The 22,774-nt window shown below is 44.1% G+C and overlaps 1 protein-coding gene across 4 annotated transcripts in view; it reads left to right on the plus strand.

The window, feature by feature from the left end:
- The window catches only part of hivep2a (HIVEP zinc finger 2a), a 102,680-nt gene that overhangs the window by 44,272 nt on the left and 35,634 nt on the right, over window positions 1-22,774 (plus strand). For 2 of the 4 annotated variants that reach the window (XM_014981357.2, XM_014981359.2), the window contains exons 1-2: window positions 936-1,277; window positions 9,572-9,631. The gene's annotated coding sequence lies outside the window, so the exon portion shown is untranslated. Of the gene's footprint in view, window positions 1-935; window positions 1,278-9,571; window positions 9,632-22,774 lie in introns of those variants that run through there. The other 2 variants (XM_014981358.2, XM_088002126.1) reach the window with 1 other exon arrangement.

A 22,774-nucleotide genomic window follows, 5' to 3' on the forward strand; every position in this document is an offset into this window, starting at 1 on the left:
TCAGCATGTCCAACTTTATCCGAATCAGCGCTTTGGGATTCATCTGGCAGAATGAACAAAGGGGAAGCTAAGTGCGCTAACAGTTAGCACAATGTGTCCATCACTGGTGTGACATCATTTATTTACCATAGAAATATTGTACATAGAATTAGTTTCTATTGCATAATATTAAAGGAGCATTTTTTTAATTCTGTAATTTTTTGATGATTCTGGTTTGGAGTTAACCAGAAGCACAAACAGAACCTAAAATTCTGTTTGTGAGAAAATTAGAATCCAATTTTTCAAGCACACTTTTTCCTTCTACTCAACTTTCCATGAATATTCTTGAAATCAGGAAGGGAGCCGATGACAGACACCCAGCAGAAAACCACCAAAGTCTCCACAACTGTTGTGGCTGCTGTTTCCAAGCTTATTAAAGGAAAGTTGAGTGGAAGGAAAAAGTGTGGTAGAAAAAGTAGGAATATGTGTAGCTGAGGTGATTGTGAAGCAAAGCTCAGTGCAGTCAGAGCTTTACTTTGAGTAAAGTCTCATAATAGTCCAAATGTTTTTAACACCAAACGGATCGGTTCTTATAAACCAACCAATCATCAGTGTGACGTCTGTCTGTATTATTGTGTTGAATCTCTGCATATTCATGTCTGAAAGCATCTTTCCGTGTGTGACCTACCTGCTACATCTGGGCGCCATGTTGGAGGGGCGCCAGAAACATGCTGGAATAATAACTTCTAGTTGGAGTTTTCTGTATTTTCCAGCTGTTTCTGGAAAATACAGAAACGGCTGTATGTTAAGCTGCAGTTTTCCTGCTCGGGCCTCAGGAAGCAGTTCGCTGCGTCGCTGAAAAGCGCCGCCATGTTGGCCGGCGCCGCCCCCCCCACCGGGGCCCGCCGTCTATTTCTGGCTCTGCGTCACGCCTGGGCTTTACTCCTGTGGCAAGAGGAGTGTTTCTCTAGGGCTCCCACTCTGCTGTACTCACACACGCACACACACACGCACTCTCTCTCTCTCACACACTTCCGACCTCTCTCTCTCCGCCTCTCTCTCTCTGATGCCTTGCTGCTGAGTGAGGCAGCAGACTCAGATGTAAACACGCAGCGCGGCGGACGGCTCGCTGGATGAATGGAGCAGTTGGACACTATGGGACTTTAACCTGTGTGTGTGTGTTGGTGTGTGTGTGTGAGAGGGTCGGCCGGTTGGTTTGTCGGTTGCTGCGGCGATGGAAGGAGGGAGCGGCAGAGCGGAGGAATGCTTTCGGGTGATGAAGACGGAGAGCCGGGCAGGTCGGTGCGCAGATCTCACTACTTTCATTTTCTCTGAGTGTGAGAGTGTGTAAGTGTGTGTGTAAGGGTGTGTGTGTTGGGGGGGATCTCCTCTTCCTCATCCACCGTTGTCGTGGTGATGCCTCTGCCTGGACACACAGCGACCTGTCCGGATGGTTTTAGTCCTCTTGTCTCTCCATGCTTCTCCTCCCGGGGTGACTTTATTATCGGACGGACACACACACACACACACACACACACACACACACACACACACACACACACACACACTCAGCTGATCGTCCCACCAGCGATGTCGCTCCCCTCTTTACCTCTGCTGCTCCTTCCTGTAAGGTGCCTCAGGTAACTTTTCCCTTTTCTTTGTCTGCCGGAAGCCGTTCCAGCCTCCCGGTTCTGAATCCGGATCGAATCCAGTTTGGAAACTTTAAACCGCTTCAGATTGACCAAAACAAGTTTTTACAACCTCCCGGCAGCCTCTTCGTGGAAAACACGCTTCCTGTTTTCCTTCTTTACTTTCCAGAGAAACGCAGATCTGGAGACGGAAAGACAAATAAAGTGACACGGGCAGACTGGGAAGTGTCTGAGACACGGAGGGATGCACAGAAGAAGAAGACAAGCTGGAGGACATGAGGACAGGCTGAGGGAGACGCGTAGGACGTCCTGCTGTCCCGCCAAACGCCTTAAAAACGTTTTTCCATTCACAAATTCTCAGACAGTGAAGTGTGCTTCTCAAAGCCTGGTGTGTGTGTGTGTGTGTGTGTGTGTGTGTGTGTTGATGTTTTGCTGCTTCGTCCTCAGGTCCTTGCCAACTTTTAGCAGAAACTTTAACATTTTTGTCCATTTCAGTTTTTTTCCTGCTCCGTCTCTAATTTGCATCTTTAGGAAAACGATTTAGCAGAAACATCATCATCATCTTCCTCCTCCCCCTCTTCCTCCTGCAGCAGTGAACCTCTCAGTGCTGCTTCCTCTCTAAACGCCTCACAAGTCAGAAATAAAAATTTAATGAAAGAAAAAGTTCAGTTTTTATTTTTGTTAATCTGGATTTCTGGAAATAATTAGTTAAAATGTAACATTTATTTCTGACAGAGGCGACTCCAGACTATTTGAGGCCCGGGGCAGAACTTATTTTTATTTTGGGGGCCTTTAATTTACTCCATAACTGATTTATTCTGCGTTTTATTTATCTCCTGACTGACTATAAGATATTTAGTTTCATCAGATTGAGCAGTTCTGACTTTCAAAATAAAGCTTGTAGACATTTAATTTACCGTTTGCTGTAGAAAAGCAGGAAGAAGGTTTTGGGTTTGAATCCCAGCCTGGGTTTCATGTTATTCCTCTACTTGAGTCGGTTCGACTCTGGCTTCATCTCAAAGCCCAAAAACTGGAGCGTTGGTCTGATGGAAGGACAACGAGACGTTTGTGATAAAAACTCATTTTTGTTTTTAGAGACTAAATTCAACTGAAATATTTTCAGTTTTTAAGTCGACAGCATCTGATCCCTGATCAGATGAACAGTATGTTTGTGCATCTTTTTCCACCACACTTTTTTCTTCCACTCAACTTTCTGTCAATATATCAGTAAGAGGAAGGTTGAGTGGAAGGAAGAACTGTGATGTAGAATGTTGCTATTTTATTAGTTTTTAATTGGCTGTAAGGCAAATTAATGGAATGAACAGATAAACATCTGAATTATTGCATGAATGAGTCAGATTTTATTTTAAAATCAAACTGGTGAATTAAATTCAGTTTTGTAGTGCAGCGAGCGTCCAGGTGGCTGAATCACCTGGACGTCCATCTTTACTCCTCGCTCTGCGTTCATGTCGCCTCTCTGCAGGTATAAACCCGACACACCGTCTGTGCTGCTGCCGCTGCCAGGACACACACACACCAACACACACTAAAACACACACACACTCAGCAGGTAGCGGCAGCAGATCACAGCCTGTCTGATGGAGAGAGAGATCTGTGATGGAGGGATGAAAAATAGGAAGAAAAGGAAGAGCTGAGATGGATGGATGAATAGATGGATGGATGAATAAATATTTTTTTTTATCTCCTCTTCCTCCTGCTGTGTTTCTACTTCCTGTTCTGGTTTCCATGGCGTTTCTTCATCCCGTCTCTCCTCTTCCTCGCTCACCTCTCCACACCGCATCAGTTAAAGTCACTCTGAAGCTTCACGCTCGCTCGCCCCGCCGCAGGACCTCCAGGTGAACTGTCGGTTGACCTCTGGGTTGACCCCAGGTGACCTGCGTGTTTTCCGGTTCCTCTCCGGCCTCCATCAGGCGGTGAACCTGTGGGATGGGGGAGCAGCGCTGGCTGGCGGGCCTGGAATGCCGAGGCTCGTCAGTCACTCGGGTTTTTCCGCTCCCGCTGCGACGCGTCCCATTATCAGTTTATATGAAAGGAGGAAATTCCTCTGCGGTTGGGTCTGTGTGCGTTTGGCCCAGAGCGGCTCGGCCTTCTAGGCGCAGAGGCGACCCCCGGTCACATGAGGCCCTGGGCAGAGCCTCTTATGGGGCCCCTTCAGACTGCGTCCATATTTTTAGCATCGCTCAGTTAAAAGCCGATTTTATTTATTTATTGTTATTTTTTCCAGTTGTGCCTCACAAAATGTTTTACTCCTGGTTATCTTTTATGTTAAGCCCTTCAAAATAAGGGCTCTGCTTTCTCTTGAAAAAAGTCTTTAGTTTTCTTGGGATAAATTATTGCACAACATGAAAAAAGTGATTCTGTTGGCCTTTCAAAATAAAGCCCCTTGGTGTTATCTTCCTCTAAATACTATGTTAGCATTAGCTTCAGTTGAATACCATGTTGGTATAACACCTTAGCATTAGCTCCAGAAAAATATGTTTGAATAATGCTACAGCGTTAGCTTCCTAAATACCATGTGAGAATAGCATTTTAGCATTAGCTTCAGTTAATTACCATGTTGATGAAGTGTGTTAGCATTAGCGGAACAGATGGGTTAGCACAGCTAGCTTCTTAGCTACAGGTTTAACCAACCCAGTGTTTATAAATGGGCCCCATAAGGGAAGGAGATAAGCTAAACTCTTAGCCCAGAAGAGACCTGCGGCCCACGTATGGGGCCCACTAACACACTAAGTGGTGAGTTTTTTACTGGTGATTAAATGAGCGCCTCCTGCTGGCTCATTACGTAACCTGATGGTTTCCAGTCCAATGGCTGCTGCTTCCTAATGAACTCCGACCTCCTGCTGCTGATGTGCAGCTGACCGAGCAGCAGGCCGCTGCATGGATCCGAGTCCCAGGCTGGAATATCCTGCTACTGGTTGGTTTTACTGGTTTTACTGGTTTTGGGCTGACTGGGTAAGTGTTGACCAGATGAGTTCAGGACGTCAGCGTAGCGTGTTTGACTTTGCTGTAATGTCTTGTTTTATAGCCCGGCTCCTAAAGTCAGTGCATTTCCTGCTTTTTGTTGTTTTGCAGTGAATGGGTTGACTTTGTGGTTATTTAATTATGTGGTCGGTTTATTGTTTTAAGTCTTGGAAATTGGGACGCAGCTGGAAAAAGCTGTGATGCAGAAAGAGCTGGATCCACTAAAGGTGGAGGGAAGGAAGCCATCGTCCCCGATTGGATTCCCAGCATGTCGGAAAAAACAAACGACTGTTTCACGTCTGTTTCCCCACATCGCTGCGGCGCCGGGCCGGGAGTGGAGCGGGCCGGGCCGGTAAGCCGCTCGCCTCCCAGAGTCCGAATGGTTCCAGCTGGTTCCCAGTCCAGAACCTCCAGAGTGCAGCGCTGGATGTTTCCCCCCCTGCAGCCATGTCTTCCAGATGTTGACCTGGTTTCATCCCGGCTCAGTGAACCGACTGGAAGCTGCACTTTAAACCCGACTCAACTTTAAACCCGACTCAACTTTAATCCCGATTCAACTTTAAACCCGATTCGGCCTTAAACCCGACTCAACTTTAAACCCGATTCAACTTTAAACCCGATTCGGCCATAAGCCTGGCTCAACTTTAAACCCGACTCAACTTTAAACCAGATTCAACGTTAAACCCGGCTCAACTTTAAACCCGACTCAACTTTAATCCAGACTCAACTTTAAACCCGACTCAACTTTAAACCCGACTCAACTTTAATCCAGACTCAACTTTAAACCCGACTCAACTTTAAACCCGACTCAACTTTAATCCAGACTCAACTTTAAACCCGACTCAACTTTAAACCCGACTCAACTTTAAACCCGACTCAACTTTAAACCCGACTCAACTTTAAACCCGATTCGGCCTTAAACCCGACTCAACTTTAAACCCGATTCAACTTTAAACCCGATTCGGCCATAAGCCTGGCTCAACTTTAAACCCGACTCAACTTTAAACCAGATTCAACGTTAAACCCGGCTCAACTTTAAACCCGACTCAACTTTAATCCAGACTCAACTTTAAACCCGACTCAACTTTAATCCAGACTCAACTTTAAACCCGACTCAACTTTAAACCAGATTCAACTTTAAACCCGATTCAACTTTAAACCCGATTCGGCCATAAGCCTGGCTCAACTTTAAACCCGACTCAACTTTAAACCAGATTCAACTTTAATCCAGACTCAACTTTAAACCCGATTCAACTTTAAACCCGATTCAACTTTAAACCCGATTCAACACCCAGACGCCATTTTATTTTTTAGCTTTCATTCACTAAAAACTTTATTTTTCAAAACAAAATGTTGCAGATATTTTCACACTTCATGAACTTTTTCACTTTCTCTCGTCAGAAATGACAGAAATTTTAATTTTCATTTCCTTTTTAAGCAAACAGGAATCTGAAAAGTGTGGCATGTTTGTGTTCAGGCACCCTGAGTCAGAACTTTGACTAGATCCGGCTCTGGCTGCTTGTCTTTGTTTACTTTAACATCTACAGACTGAAGCTGAAAATTTTCAAATCTCGCTACAGATTCTCAGTTTAATTTTGGTCTGGGCTTTGACTAGGCCATCCAGCTGCATGTCTAGGCGGTTTGTCCTGATTAAAGGTGAAACTCCAGCCCTGTCTCCTGCAGGTTTCCTTCCAGGATTGTTCTGGATGTAGTTTCCCTGTCCAACAGCATGATGCTGCCACTACTGTGCTTCACAGTGTGGACGGTGCGTTTAAGGCATTTAGGTTTTCTAAACGTTGGTTCAGCTCCAGAAGTTCCTCTCTGCTGATTCTTACGCATATTGAAGTCTGAGACAAACGGCTGATTTGTCTGATAAATTGTTGAGCTTGTGGAACCGAAGCAGCTCCATGTTTTTGCCTTCGGGGCGGCGATGTCTCCACTTCATGAGCCTCATGTTTTCATGCAGCTGATTTCCTGCCTGGAGGCCAAACATCTACGGAAAGTCATCGACGTTTTAATAACAAGACAGTTATTTCTGCTAACATTTATTAATAACTCTAATGAAATATTAACAGATAATTCATAACAATAAAAATAAGAACTGATATGTTTAGAAACTGGAACCAGCTTTATTTTGAAAAGCCAACAGAATCCTTTCAACATTTTTTAACAACAATGTGTGAGCTTTATTTTGAAGGGTTATAAACATTTGCAAAAGTCTGAACAGGCTTTTATTTTGAAAGGGCGACATAATCCCTTTTCCTGTAGTAATGTTATACCAGTTTATTGAAGAAATCACAAACTATGTAACATTTAGACTTTTATTTTGAAGAAGACATCTGAGCTTTATTTCCATTCAGATGGTTTTATTTTGAAAGGGCCAGTTGTTTTCTGTGTTGCCAGCAGTTTGAGGCCTGTGTTGCCCTGACGCGCAGCGATGATTTTAATAATAATAAAACAGATTGTGTCACGTTGCGACGCAGAACAAGCAGAGGAGATGTTTGTTTGGAAAAATGTAATAAAAGGATCTGGGAGCCGCAGCTGGATGGCCGATTTTCCTCTGTGGAAACAGCCGGCATGGAAACACACTGAGTGTGTGTGTGTGTGTGTGTGTGCTCCCTGACAGACATGAAGAAGAAAAACAGAGTCACAATTTTTTCTTGCCTCACTCCTGGTGGACTGGATCAGGAAGACGGCTCGGAAAAACCCGCCTATCAGCCCGGTTCTGTTTGGTTCTGTTCCATTCAGTTCAGTTCTGTTTGGTGTCGCCACGTGTTCTGATCCGTTTGTTGTTGAATCACGTGACGATAAGCGGAACCTTTTTATTTCCAAACCCGTTTTTCTGCAGGCTGAACATCCTTCAGTTTTCTGGAACCTAACCTGAGAGTTTTATTTTGAAAGGCCAACAGAATCTCCACTTCCTGTCTGGTTTCGGTCCAGTCGTAACATGGAACCTCAGTTTGTTGTAATCCATCATTTGCAAGCTTTTACTTTGAAGAAAGTTTTATTTATTTATTTAATCTTATAAAATATTTCAATCACTAAATTATTTATAACATGCTTTTATTGTGAAAAGGCAACACAATCTCAATTTAGGGCAACATAATCCCTTTTAGTTTGTGAATTTAGAGCTATTTAAGTCAATGATAGGAAAGATTGACTTTTATTTTGAAGAGCACATTTGAACTTTGCAATTTTTCAAATTAAAATAAATATATTTTGATTTTCAACATAGAACCTGCAATAAAATTTTAGACTTAAAATAAATAAGTTTAAAAAATTACATTTATTTTGAAGGGTATCTTGCAGATTTATTTTGAAAAGCTGACAAACATCTTTTATTCTTAGTTTGTCACATCAATCCCTGTAATGTAAGCAATAAAACATTAAAGGCTTTTATTTTGAAATGTCAATGGTTTATGAGGAACATGCAAGAATCAACTCGATTATATTGACAGACTTATTTTGAAAGCTGTTTTTTTTTTTATTTACTTGAGTCGTTCTTTTATTTTGAAAGACCAAATTTCTTAATGTCTGCTATGGCAGACATTAATAATAAATCATAAAGGAAAAGTTTTTGCTGCCCCTGAATGAAGCAACATAAAAAGTTTCATTGATATTTTATTATTATTCTGCTGAACGTTCTGGAAAGTTGTTTCTGCCCACACACACCTTCTGCATCTCAGCACAGCGTCGCATCCTGAGCTGCATTATTTACATGAATCAGCGTGGCGGCACCTGGACGCCGCTCTGATCACTTCCTGTCCGCCGCTCTGATCACTTCCTGTCCGCCGCTCTGATCACTTCCTGTCCGCCGCTCTGATCACTTCCTGTCCGCCGCTCTGATCATTTCCTGTCCGCCGCTCTGATCACTTCCTGTCCGCCGCTCTGATCACTTCCTGTCTGCCGCTCTGATCACTTCCTGTCCGCCGCTCTGATCACTTCCTGTCCGCTGGTCGTTTCTTCCCCTCGGCTCTTTAGTTTCTGGACGGAGGGAAGATGCAGGAGATCTGAAAGAGGAGAGGAGACTTTATTGATTGATTAGAATATAATCAGCATCTGGACTGATCAGCTGATCACTTCAATCTGAGGATAATAATGTTTTATCACTGATGACACTTTAAGCTGAAACTATAAGATTCTACATATTAAATCTGAATGTTTTTCACTATTAAATTTGCTTACATCTTGGTGCATCATGTGACTTTTAGTTTTATTTTACGCCACGATGCATCCATTACTTTCCATTACTTTCCGATACTTTCCATTACTTTCCATTACTTTCCGATACTTTCCATTACTTTCCGATACTTTCCATTACTTTCCGATACTTTCCATTACTTTGAAGTTTTCTTAATTTTACGCCGTGGTGAGCTTTGTTAGTTTGCATTTCTGTTTTTTTCTCCACTAAACTTAGTTTTCCTTGATTCGTTGGTACCGTGGTTTTGTTATTTTATGGTATTTTCTGTTACTTTGCATTTCTTTGGGATTTTTGACTTTTTTTTCTTGATTTTATTTTACAGCATTGCTCGCTGCAGTACTTTGTGATTCTTTATTGCTGCTTTACGTTACTTTGCTGTTATTTACGCTTGTGATTGTTGGAGATTTTAATGTTTATTTCATGTTCAAAAGGCTCACAGACAGTTTATTGATAGTAAACAGTAAATGAATGGAAGCGGAGCTCTTCACACCCCTGGCTGCCACTTCCTCCATGCATCCTGAGCAGAAACACAAATACATCGACAGTATGAATGTGCAAAAATAACCATCTATAATTACACTCTGTATTCACAGAAAGCCTGTAAAGACACATTTTACCGATGGAAATACCCGCCTGCTAACAGCTGCTGCTTTCTTCCTCAGGGGAAACTTTTTGTTTTCTATCGTCTGTAAAAAATATTAATCGTTGAATCATTTCAGTTTTTATCTGAAGCTGAAAATGAATTTCTGTTTTCTGGCAGGATGGTGCCATAAGGACACTTCCTGTCGGGACTAACAGCGCCGCAGGCGGGAAGCAGCAGGTGAGTCCAGCCCGCCGTAGTCACTGTGTAGCAGCGGTTCTGGTTCTGGACCGGTTCTGGGTCCTGTTGGGAAAGCACAACGAGCCAGGAGTGTGGCATTAAGTCAAACTGTTCAAACACCTGAACACATCGACCGCTTTAGGAGAAATCCTGACTTTACCACGTTTTGCCCTGTGGATGCCCCCAGACGACTGGGGTGGGGGCAGTAAGGGAGTGGTGGGGGCATTAGGGGATGCTGGGTGTTCCCTTCGCTCTGCGTTTCAACATGAACCAACGCTGCAGGAATGTTCCTCACTCAGTTAAAAATAGAGGATTCGTTTCAGTGAAACACTAAATTAGAAGCTTTCAGTTACAACCCGACTAACCGGGTCCTTCAGGCATCTGGAGGACACCTATACAGGGTTTAGGTACTGATGGACAGACGGTTTTCTTTTTGTTGGTTCTGTTCTGTTTCTTGTCTTCATCAGACCTGTAACTGTTTTTATTATTACTCTGTGTTGGTTCTGATGGACCGGGCCTGGGTCGATGATCTAGTTAAGATGTTCTGAGCCAGTTCTGCACTTTGCCTGATTAAAACAAGGCATCTGGTTTGGAAAACTAAAAGATGGTCAGTAAGAACAGCAGGATTTATTTAAAATGTTTCTGTATTTATCCAAGTTTAATAAATAAATTAGGTTTAAAAAGCAGTTATTAAAAGACAAATAATTTCCAGTGTAAAAAGATTTTGATATTTGTAATAAAAGAAAAAAGTAGAAAAGAAAGATCTTGTATTGTCTCTCAGTGGTTAAATTCACTGACTGTGAAAAAATAAATGAATATAGAGACTGCACCATTATTTAAAATATGATATTTACTCCAATTAAATTAATCAACTAATTAATTTTGCTCTAATTAATCAGCATTAACCAACTGCTGGCCACCGAACTGGAGTCTGTGGGGCCGCACAATATCAGCGTAGGGGCCACAAATGGCCCGTGCCCCTCAGTTTGGACACATTTATTTGAAACTAATTCACAAATAAGGACATGTTGTAATTATATGCAGAAAAATATATTTATATTTATCATATTTTTTCTCTAGTATTTCCTATGAACGGATGATAAACAGACGCGTTGGTATTTTTCGAGCAGCTCAAAGCTAAAAATAAAGCTAGCTGCCGGGCGAAGAAAGCCGCCCAGGCAGAGAGATCACCGGCTGTCAGCGGCTCGCGTCCCTGCCGAGGCTGGGAAACGAGCCGCTGCTTTCAGCACCCCGTTACCGCCAGCCGAGCGCAGACCGACGGCGGATAAAAACGGACCTCCGACCTGCTCCGCGTCTCGCCGCTAATGCTGCTAATGTTCCCGCCGTTCAGGGTCACAGCTTCCGGGAGTTTCCCCTCGGTCTGCCCAGAAATGTGGCGACCCTTCCCCTACAGGGGCATCAAACTACGGAAGAGATTGGAAATAAATTCAGGATCGATATCTGGTTATAACCATACCTGTTTAGTCTCACGTTTTTTCTGGGAAACTACCGTATTTTACCTCCCTCTCCCGCCGTGCTCCCGTATTAGCATTTCCCCCCAGCACCGCTCTCATAGTAGCACCGGGCGGCGACATTTCCTGTCATATACATAACTTCTTCATGTGGTTTCCATGATGAGGGGGTGAGTCTGAAAACATTTCTCCTGCTGCTAGCATCTGCTTGTTCTAAATGAAAATCAGCCTTTCTTCTTTGACTTCCCATGATTCACTTCCTGCCACAGAGCCCCCTGGTGGTTGAAGAAAAATCCACAGAAAAGCTGCAGTGGGCTAGAAGCTGCATGGTTCAAAGGGTGGGGCTTATAAAATACGGTAGTTTACATGTTTAGCTACAAACTAAAGACTTATTTAGCAAATTTAACATGTAGTTGCCATTAGTTTGCATGCAGTTGTTAGCTAAATAATTAGCTTGGAGCCAAATATTTCTTCTTTAAACTAAATATTTAGCTTCAGGCTAAATGTTTAGCTAGCAACTACGTGCAAGCTAATGGCAAACATTCAACCTAGCTTGGAGCTAAATATTTAGCTTGGTAGCAATATATTTAGCTGGCTAACTAAATTTGGAGCTAAATGTTTTATATCTTGTTGTAAAGATATGCTAAATCTGTCAAACTTAACGTTTGGACAAGTTTTTCTCCTAAATATTATGAAAAAGTTTCTTGTAACCACGCCAACCAACTTTTGGACTTGACTAAGTTTCCCTTAAAAACTTTGTGAGTGCGGCTTATGGTGAGGTGCGCTCTGTAGTCCGGAAAATAGTAAATATTTAGCTCCAAGCTAAACGTTTAGCTTGCGACTACGTAAAAACTTATACGAAACAAGTAAACTACATGTTTAGCTAAATAATCTGTTTAGTTTGGAGATAAATATTTATTTTGCAAATTAAATATTTAGCTTGCTAGTTAGGTACTTAGCTAGCAAGCTAAATATTTGGGCTCACTCCACGTATTCAGCTTCCTAACTATTTAGTTGGTAAACCAAATATGAAAAAAATGAAAATATGACTTTAAACCATGAACCCCTACAGACTAAATAACCCAGATTGTTTCTGATCATTTTGACTGTAACTGTGTAGAAACTGGAATCTATAAACAGCATCTGAGTCCTAAAAGTCAGAAAAAGTGATTTTATGGTGTTCATTTCAGCCTGTAATAATCCTATAATAATCCCCTACCACCAAAACCACATCAGCCTGAGCCTGTAACTGTGTGGTTTCATTTTTCCGTTAAGTAAGGAGGATATTTGTGATATAAAACTGTAAAACATGCAGCAGTTTGAGTCAGAGGAGACGAGCTCCAGATAGGTTGAAGAAGAAGTCGCAGCAGGAGCCGTTCGGATAAATTATGGTGATCTTGAAAGCAGCAGAAGTCATTAAGTGATGATTACATTCAGACTGTGGAGGATTTCCAGAGTATGTGTGTGAATGGAGAATGTGCTAACCTCTACAGGTTTTATTCAGAGGCTAAAAAATGTCCAGTTGCTGAGTTTCCATGCTTTTATTTTGAAATCTGAGAAACTTTGTTTTCGTCTCTTCAGTTTAAACTCAAGCCTTCGTCGTTGGCTTGACTATCACTGCTGCATTGCCAGAGCAATAAAATGCATGACCACTGAAGGCATGTGAGAGTGTGTGTGAGTGTGTGAGTGTGTGTGTGTGTTGATGTATTTCCCATCAGTGCTGGTCATCTCTACCCAGCCCCTTCCCAGAATCCTCCACTGACTCACTTGAATCAAACTGCGAGTCAGCTGTTTGAGTGAAGCCAATCAGCAGCGCCGCCGCCTCGTCGTGTTCTTTAAATGGGTCGGGACATTCCGTACGGTCACACCTGTGGAGGTATTCACAACCTGCAGAACCGGAAGAACCGCCGGGTTTATGGGCCAACGCGTTCGGGATTAAAGCTTAAAGAGAAGCAGCTGCAGGACGGAAACATCCTGCCAGATGTGCCGCGTAGAGAGGGAGTCCTGCCACGGTCCAAACGGACCGGGCCAGCAGCACCTGATGCAGGAGGCCTTGGTCTCGGTTCTGACTCGGTTCTGGCTCATCAGAACCGCATCAGAGGCATTCCGGGTCCCAGAAGGAGACTTGATGTTCTCATGAGACGTGTCCAGAAGGTCCAGTTCAGTCTCAGGTTTCCATAACGAAGCTGAACTCATTCTATTGGATGGTTCTGATGGAACCGGACCCAGAGGAGGACTAATCTGGGCCTGGACAGGGTTCTGCAGAACACACGGATAGAACCTGCATCTTAAGAAACGGAAAAGAAAGGAAGGACGCAGACGAGCAAGTTTTAAATCATAAGACATTTTTACATTTTTATGTGAAGTTGTACAAATTTACAACTTTGCTGTAAATTTGTATGAAGTGGTTTGCAATTGTGGGAAACGCTAACTACAACGTTAGCTGTGCTAACTACAACATTAGCTGTGCTAACTACAACGTTAGCTGCGCTAACTACAACGTTAGCTGCGCTAACTACAACATTAGCTGTGCTAACTACAACGTTAGCTGCGCTAACTACAACGTTAGCTGCGCTAACTACAACGTTAGCTGCGCTAACTACGTTAGCTGTGCTAACCCTGCTGCACTAATAAACATCAACACTGTATTTAGCAGAAGCTAATGCTAAGCCACGACTATAGCCATCTAATTACTTGAAGAATTCCTGACAGTCGATAACCACAAACTTCCACACAGATGCTGAACTTCATCCAACTGAAAGTTTATAAAACCGTCTAATAAATTAGCGGTTTAAAATTTATAGCTCCTCTATCAGCGGATGTTCCTGTGGTTAATGTCGTCTTAATGAGACGCCGGATAACGTATCAGAATGACCCATGTGGTGTCCAGATGTGTAAAATATACTGCCCCTCCCCAACGTGTTGCTGCTCGCTGTTGAAACAACATTTTCCCTCACTTTAAGAAAAACAAACAAGCTGTTATTTCTGGAGGTATTTACAAAAAACAACCCAAAAGATTTACCAAGAACTCTAAAAGCAGAGGCTGTCATTAAGCTAGCCTGCAGCTCGGCTCCGTTCGCTAATCCTGAACATGCTAACGCTAGCAGCATGTGACTAAAGGTGATTCCTGGCTTCAGGAAGCGCCGCTGCACGTAGCAACACTGTGACGCAATGCTGTGGTTTTCTCCTGTCGCCTGGAGGAGGCGCTGCTCTCAGACCGGCTCACCTGTCTGACTCACCGACACAAAACATCACCTGCATCTGAAAAACACTTTTTAATACTTTATACTTTTTCTGTAACTATTCTGACTTACGGAATGATTCATTCCAAAGTTTTATAACTGCATTACTTTCAGTATTTCATCTAAAGTATTATTAACCAGCTGGAGGAAGATTCAGCCAATCACAGGACAGCAACACAGTGCCTGAAGACGACGAGGAGGCTAGGAGACTAGGAGGCTAGGAGACTCGGAGGCTAGGAGACTAGGAGGCTTGGAGGCTAGGAGACTAGGAGGCTTGGAGGCTAGGAGACTAGGAGGCTAGGAGACTCGGAGGCTTGGAGGCTAGGAGGCTAGGAGACTAGGAGGTTTGGAGGCTAGGAGGCTAGGAGACTAGGTTTTGTTCAAAGTGAGCTTCAGAAAGGCTGAGAAGGGAAAAGTGAGTTTGAGCGCAGGAAGGCTGAGTTCCTGGAAGGAAGGAAGGAAGGAAGGAAGGAAGGAGACAAAGAAGGAAAAGAAATGTTCTGGTTCTGGGACTGGGTCTGGTTCTGGTCCTGACTCTGGTTCTGGTTCTGGCTCCGGTTTGGACCGGGCCCAGCAGAACCTCGAGGCGTTTGGGCCTTAATGACTCGTTCGTGTCCGCCCGGTGCAGGAAGAGCCTTCGGGCTTCCGTAGCTCCGGAAGTTACGAGCCGTACTTGAAGGCAGCGCGCCGTCTGCTGTCTCCCTGAGCGCTATCATTCTCCCGTTCGGCTTCCTGCCCATAAATATTTGAGCAGCCCCATTAGGGCGAGGTAATGTGAAAACCCTGGTCCACGCACACACCCACGGCGCCGCTGTCGCGGCGCGAGCCCCCGGAGCTAACGGCTAATTAAGAGTGAAACAGGTTTAACGAGTTTAGACTGTTCATTAAGGCAGAAAGCTGATTAATTAACAGCGGAGGGAGAGACTTCGTTAATGAGTCGTGTGATTAATTAAGTCTGCGGCTGACAGAAACGTAACTTTAAATGGGAAAAGGTGAAGAATGATCCGAATCAGGAGGAACAGGAGAGGAAAACGGGAACGATGAGGGAAAAGTTCAACCGAAACGGTCGAGAAAACTAGAAATCAGCTACAGGAGAAAGTGAATATTCATGAATTATTCTGTGGCTTTAGTCAGTGAGCCGCAGCAGGTTTCAGGGTGAAGCAGCGAAACGCCACCAGCTTGACCAGAGCAGAGGAAGAGCAGGCGGCCGGGGACTGAACGAACCGAGGAAAGGAACCGTTTCTTCACGCGGTTCACTTCTTCTGGGTTTCACCTTCATTAACATCCGGGTCTGTGTCTGGTACGTTCTGATCCGAAACCCCAAAGATGATGAACGTCTTGGTCTGAGTGGACAAAATAACCGACCCGTTACCGCTACGCGGTTACCACGGCAACCGGACCAGAGCTCAGCTCCAGCACCGACCCGACCCAGAACTGAACGCTCCAGCTGCTCACATGCAAACAGTCGGGCGAGGAAATGCAAAGCGCGATGCAAAGCAGCAGCAGGTTTACAGAGCGAACCTGGAGAAAGTTCAGGAAGGAAAAACTCCGGCTGCGTTTCTGGACGTCTGCAGGTTAAAACTGTGATTAGAGGGAGAGGAGAGACGGGGCAGGAATAATAAATGTGAGTAAAGAAACGGGATGACGAGGCGTGGAGGGGAAGCAGGTGCTGCTGACAGCGCCGTCCTCTGTTTCCATGGTAACGCTGAGAGGCGAACGCTTCCTGTCTGACTCCAAACCCTGGACAAAAACATCAGTTTATTACATGAGCGCAACGGTTCCCTTCAAAATAAAACTCATTATTCTGATGGCTCAAACAAAACGCCATTTATTTTAAATTCCTTCTGATTCACGTCTTAGAAAAATATGAGAATCATTTTTAATCTGGCGATGCTGGAGGAACTGCATCTATCTGTGATACGTCTACGCTGCCAGCAGCAGAAACGTTTACAGTAGATATGAAATAAAATGTTTTTCCTCAAACAGCTGATGCTGTTTCACCCTCCATGAAAATGTTGTCATTTTGTAGTGACTGGATTTTATCAGACCTGCAACAAACAGAACTGAGTTTAAACGAGTCGAAGTTTGATGGGATGAGCTGAACACAGAGAAACGGAGGAATAAAGAAACGGAGGAATAAAGAAACGGAGGAATAAAGAAACGGAGGAATAAAGAAACGGAGGAATAAAGAAACGGAGGAATAAAGAAACGGAGGAATAAAGAAACGGAGGAATAACGAGCCGTTTACAGTGAATCACTGAAACAGTAATTACTCCAGATATCAAACATCAGAACCTACAAATTTATTTTTCCTTTATTTTTTTCCTTCGTTGAATTTTTCTTTTTCTTGTTTTTCTCTTTTAAATATTTGTTTCTTTTTTGATCTGCCAATTAAAAATTTTATCGTAAAACTTCAGCCAGCAACAACGAAGCTCCAGATGCGTTTAAACTTTCAGTTTTAAATTCAGTTTGAATTGTTGATGAATTTAGTCCTTAGATCAGTTTCTCCAAATTCTAAAACAAAATCTAAATCAGAGAATTAAAGGTTGAACTGAAGCTCTCGTCATCCGTTGCTCTCGGTTACTGAAGGCGTATTAACCTCCTGTCTTCATGTTAGTACTGTAGAAATATTTATGTAAATATTTGATGCTGCTGGTTCTTCTGTGGCTCAAAGCTGAACGTTTGGAAACCTCTGATCCAAATGACCGGAAATATTAGTCAAATGAGCAGCAGGACGAACAGAGCAGCTACAGACCGAGGAGGAAGCGTGCATCAGCTGCAGCCATGCAAATCAGCGCCGTGAGGCTTCCTGCAGGACCGGGCCGGACCGGGCCGAGCCGGACCGGAACCGGCTGACAGTGGCTCCATTTACCAGAAGGAAATTATCCTTCCAAAAATAACTTTCTGCCTCCTTTGGAATATTCCCTCCATTCTGGACAGAAAAGCAAAGACGAAGCGAATCGTTTCTCGTTTCTCCAGGCGTTCCCCAGGGCGGGGAACGCCTGGAGAACTCAGGCGTTCCCCGCCCTCAAAAATAAACTAAAAAAATAAACATTAAATGACTGCAGAAGCAAAACATGAAAAGTTCAGCAGACAGTTTCTGACTCTGGAGTTTGTTGTTTCCTTGTTTGGCTGAGTGTTTGGAACACGGACTGCTACAGGAGATCTTTGCTGCCGTCACCATCAACAACCATGAAAAATTCAATTAATAAGTTACAACATTTAGTTTCTCTCTGGGATCAATAAAGTCATTCTGGATTTGAATCGAGTTGCATTGCAGCTCAGGGGCCGCGCAGAATGCTTCAGGGGGCCACAAATGGCCCCCAGGCCGCTCTTTGCACACCCTACCCTGAGAGCTGTTGTATGTTTTGGTTCTGGATGAGTCTGAGCTCCGCGGATCAGAGCTGGACGCATTTCCCGGATTTTCACCGTTAGTTTCCCAGTTTTCTGCTGCGTGACGTCAGGAATGTTTTTCTGTTTGGTTTTTCGTTTCCTGGAAGCAGAAATTCTTCCGACTTTTTCCCGCCATCGTTTTCTCCATCCTCATCAGATTCCCTGGCAGCTGCTGCAGCCATGCATCCGCCACTACTGTATTGTCTGTAAACATCTGGTTTCCATGGAGACCGGGTGTCATGACCTGGGATGTCTGGGTGGCGTGTTGAGGCCTGCGCTCAGAAATGCAGGATGCAGACGGAGAATCTGTTCAGGAGAAACCAGGAGAGACGCAGCAGGAGACGCTGCAGGCTGCAGCAGGAGACGCTGCAGGCTGCAGCAGGAGACGCAGCATGAAGCTGCAGCAGGAGACGCAGCATGAAGCTGCAGCAGGAGACGCAGCATGAAGCTGCAGCAGGAGACGCTGCAGGCTGCAGCAGGAGAAGCAGCATGAAGCTGCATCTCCTGCTGCAGCTTCATGCTGCGTCTCCTGCTGCAGCTTCATGCTGCGTCTCCTGCTGCAGCTTCATGCTGCATCTCCTGCATCTCCTGGTGCCTCTGAGCCGAAGCTGCTCCGGTTTTTGGGTGAGTTTGTGGTTTTCTTTGTGCTGCTGCCATCTGTGCTGCTGGAGGTTCGGTTCGTGTTGCGATGTTCGTCACGGCGGCGCTGCAGACGCGCAGACCCACACCTCCCACCTGCCGGCTGCGCCGCGGATGTAACGGCGCGGGGGCGGGCGCCGAGTGTGTGTGTGTGTGTGTGTGAGTAGCGGGTGTTTGGGACAGTAGTCATTCAGCCGGCCGCCCCCATTGTGTCAGGAATAAACTGCAGCTTGCACACACACACCTAAACACACACTGTTGCTCCGCTGCAGGAGAGGAAGAGGAGAGTTTCTCCTTCGTTCTTCATCCATTTTCTGCTTCTTTAAACTCACTGATAAAATGTTTTACTTCCTTTAAATTTGACTAATTTCTCCAATTTTTCTCTATTCTTACTGTCATTTTACCAGAAATCAAAATAAATATTCATACTTGCTTCATATTTTATTATATTTTATTTATATTTTTAGTTAATAAGTCAGAAGTTGATCCGTTTCTCATCCTCGGCTCAGTTTAAATGAATAAATCAGTTGTTGACGAACATTGATTGATTTTTAATCTGCTGTTTGGATCAGAACCAGCTGGAGGTTCTGGTTCTGATCGGACCGAAGCTCACTGCTCCACATGTTGATGTTTGTGATGGTAGGTAGAGTCTGGAGGTTGTCATGGAAACCTGGTGGATAATTGTTTCTTCTTCAGAGGCATGTTGGGAAATTATTCATAAACAGAAACTTTCAAAATTTATTTTTCTTCTTTAAACATTTCCAGTTTTTCTCTATAAGTTAATTTTTTTTACTTATTTTCTGCCAGAATCTTTTAAGTTATTTGTTTTTCTCTGGAGCTCATAATTTGTTTTAGACCAAACGTTCTGCGATTTTATGAGTTTCTGTGAATTTTTTTATTTTTTCTGCATATTTAGTTTTTTTTGTTAGTGTTTCTCTGCGTGTTTCTCTGCGTGTTTTCATGTGTTTCTCTGCGTGTTTCTCTGCGTGTTTCTCTGCGTGTTTTCATGTGTCTCTGTGTGTTTTCATGTGTTTCTCTGCGTGTTTTCATGTGTTTCTCTGCGTGTTTTCATGTGTTTCTCTGCGTGTTTCTCTGCGTGTTTCTCTGCGTGTTTTCATGTGTTTCTCTGCGTGTTTCTCTGCGTGTTTCTCTGCGTGTTTTCATGTGTCTCTGTGTGTTTTCATGTGTTTCTCTGCGTGTTTTCATGTGTTTCTCTGCGTGTTTTCATGTGTTTCTCTGCGTGTTTCTCTGCGTGTTTCTCTGCGTGTTTCTCTGCGTGTTTTCATGTGTTTCTCTGCGTGTTTCTCTGCGTGTTTTCATGTGTTTCTCTGCGTGTTTCTCTGCGTGTTTTCCCGTGTTTCTCTGCGTGTTTCTCTGCGTGTTTTTCCGTGTTTCTCTGTGTTTCTCTGCGTGTTTTCCCGTGTTTTTCTGCGTGTTTTCCCGTGTTTTTCTGCGTGTTTCTATGCGTGTTTTTCCGTGTTTCTCTGCGTGTTTTCCCTGTTTTTCTGCGTGTTTCTCTGCGTGTTTTTCCGTGTTTCTTCGTGTTTCTCTGTTTCTCTGCGTGTTTCTCTGTGTGTTTCTCTGTGTTTCTCTGCGTGTTTTCCCGTGTTTCTCTGTGTTTCTCTGTTTTTTTCTCTGCGTGATTTTCCGTGTTTCTCTGCGTGTTTTCCCGTGTTTTTCTGCGTGTCTTTCTGCGTGTTTCCCTGCGTGTTTTCCCGTGTTTCTCTGCGTGTTTTCCCGTGTTTTTCTCCGTGTTTCTCTGCGTGTTTTCCCGTTTTTTCTGCGTGTTTCTCTGCGTGTTTCTCTGCGTGTTTTCCCGTGTTTTTATGCATGTTTCTCTGCGTGTTTTCCCGTGTTTTTCTGCGTGTTTCTCCGTGTCTTTCTGCGTGTTTCTCTGCGTGTTTTCCCGTGTTTCTCTGCGTGTTTTCCCGTTTTTTCTGCGTGTTTTTCTGCGTGTTTCTCTGCGTGTTTTTCTGCGTGTTTCTCTGTGTTTCTCTGCGTGTTTTCATGTGTTTCTCTGCGTGTTTCTCTGTGTTTCTCTGCGTGTTTTCATGTGTTTCTCTGCGTGTTTCTCTGTGTTTCTCTGCGTGTTTTCCCGTGTTTCTCTGCGTGTTTTCCCGTGTTTCTCTGCGTGTTTTCCCGTGTTTCTCTGCGTGTTTTCCCGTGTTTCTCTGCGTGTTTTCCCGTGTTTCTCTGCGTGTTTCTCTGCGTGTTTTCCCGTGTTTCTCTGCGTGTTTCTCTGCGTGTTTTCCCGTGTTTCTCTGCGTGTTTTCCCGTGTTTCTCTGCGTGTTTTCCCGTGTTTTTCTGCGTGTTTTCCCGTGTTTTTCTGCGTGTTTCTATGCGTGTTTTTCCGTGTTTCTCTGCGTGTTTTCCCTGTTTTTCTGCCTGTTTCTCTGCGTGTTTTTCCGTGTTTCTTCGTGTTTCTCTGTTTCTCTGCGTGTTTCTCTGTGTGTTTCTCTGTGTTTCTCTGCGTGTTTTCCCGTGTTTCTCTGTGTTTCTCTGTTTTTTTCTCTGCGTGATTTTCCGTGTTTCTCTGCGTGTTTTCCCGTGTTTTTCTGCGTGTCTTTCTGCGTGTTTCTCTGCGTGTTTTCCCGTGTTTCTTTGCGTGTTTTCCCGTGTTTTTCTCCGTGTTTCTCTGCGTGTTTTCCCGTTTTTTCTGCGTGTTTCTCTGCGTGTTTTCCCGTGTTTTTATGCATGTTTCTCTGCGTGTTTTCCCGTGTTTTTCTGCGTGTTTCTCCGTGTCTTTCTGCGTGTTTCTCTGCGTGTTTTCCCGTGTTTCTCTGCGTGTTTTCCCGTTTTTTCTGCGTGTTTTTCTGCGTGTTTCTCTGCGTGTTTTTCTGCGTGTTTCTCTGTGTTTCTCTGCGTGTTTTCATGTGTTTCTCTGCGTGTTTCTCTGTGTTTCTCTGCGTGTTTTCATGTGTTTCTCTGCGTGTTTCTCTGTGTTTCTCTGCGTGTTTTCCCGTGTTTCTCTGCGTGTTTTCCCGTGTTTCTCTGCGTGTTTTCCCGTGTTTCTCTGCGTGTTTTCCCGTGTTTCTCTGCGTGTTTTCCCGTGTTTCTCTGCGTGTTTTCCCGTGTTTCTCTGCGTGTTTCTCTGCGTGTTTTCCCGTGTTTCTCTGCGTGTTTCTCTGCGTGTTTTCCCGTGTTTCTCTGCGTGTTTTCCCGTGTTTCTCTGCGTGTTTTCCCGTGTTTCTCTGCGTGTTTTCCCGTGTTTCTCTGCGTGTTTTCCCGTGTTTCTCTGCGTGTTTTCCCGTGTTTCTCTGCGTGTTTTCCCGTTTTTTCTGCGTGTTTTTCTGCGTGTTTCTCTGCGTGTTTTTCTGCGTGTTTTTCTCCGTGTTTTTCTGCGTGTTTCTCTGTGTTTCTCTGCGTGTTTTCATGTGTTTCTCTGTGTGTTTCTCTGTGTTTCTCTGCGTGTTTTCATGTGTTTCTTTGCGTGTTTCTCTGTGTTTCTCTGCGTGTTTTCCCGTGTTTTTCTGCGTGTTTCACTGTGTTTCTCTGCGTGTTTTCCCGTGTTTTTCTGCGTGTTTCTCTGCGTGTTTTCCCGTGTTTCTCCGTGTTTCTCTGCGTGTTTCTCTGCGTGTTTCTCTGTGTTTCTGTGCGTGTTTTCACGTGTTTCTCTGCGTGTTTCTCTGCGTGTTTCTCTGTGTTTCTGTGCGTGTTTTCACGTGTTTCTCTGCATGTTTCTCTGCGTGTTTCTCTGCGTGTTTCTCTGCGTGTTTCTCTGCGTGTTTTCATGTGTTTCTCTGCGTGTTTTCATGCGTTTCTCTGCGTGTTTTCATGTGTTTCTCTGCGTGTTTTCATGTGTTTCTCTGCGTGTTTTCATGTGTTTCTCTGCGTGTTTCTCTGCGTGTTTTCATGTGTTTCTCTGCGTGTTTCTCTGTGTTTCTCTGCGTGTTTTCATGTGTTTCTCTGCGTGTTTTCATGTGTTTCTCTGCGTGTTTCTCTGTGTTTCTCTGCGTGTTTTCATGTGTTTCTCTGCGTGTTTCTCTGTGTTTCTCTGCGTGTTTTCATGTGTTTCTCTGCGTGTTTTCATGTGTTTCTCTGCGTGTTTTCATGTGTTTCTCTGCGTGTTTTCATGTGTTTCTCTGCGTGTTTCTCTGTGTTTCTCTGCGTGTTTTCATGTGTTTCTCTGCGTGTTTCTCTGTGTTTCTCTGCGTGTTTTCATGTGTTTCTCTGCGTGTTTTCATGTGTTTCTCTGCGTGTTTTCATGTGTTTCTCTGCGTGTTTCTCTGCGTGTTTTCATGTGTTTCTCTGCGTGTTTCTCTGTGTTTCTCTGCGTGTTTTCATGTGTTTCTCTGCGTGTTTTCATGTGTTTCTCTGCGTGTTTCTCTGTGTTTCTCTGCGTGTTTTCATGTGTTTCTCTGCGTGTTTTCATGTGTTTCTCTGCGTGTTTTCATGT

Source organism: Poecilia mexicana, unplaced genomic scaffold (assembly GCF_051168715.1).
Source record: "Poecilia mexicana isolate PSO_F unplaced genomic scaffold, ASM5116871v1 scaffold_21, whole genome shotgun sequence".
Taxonomy (NCBI): Eukaryota; Metazoa; Chordata; class Actinopteri; order Cyprinodontiformes; family Poeciliidae; genus Poecilia; species Poecilia mexicana.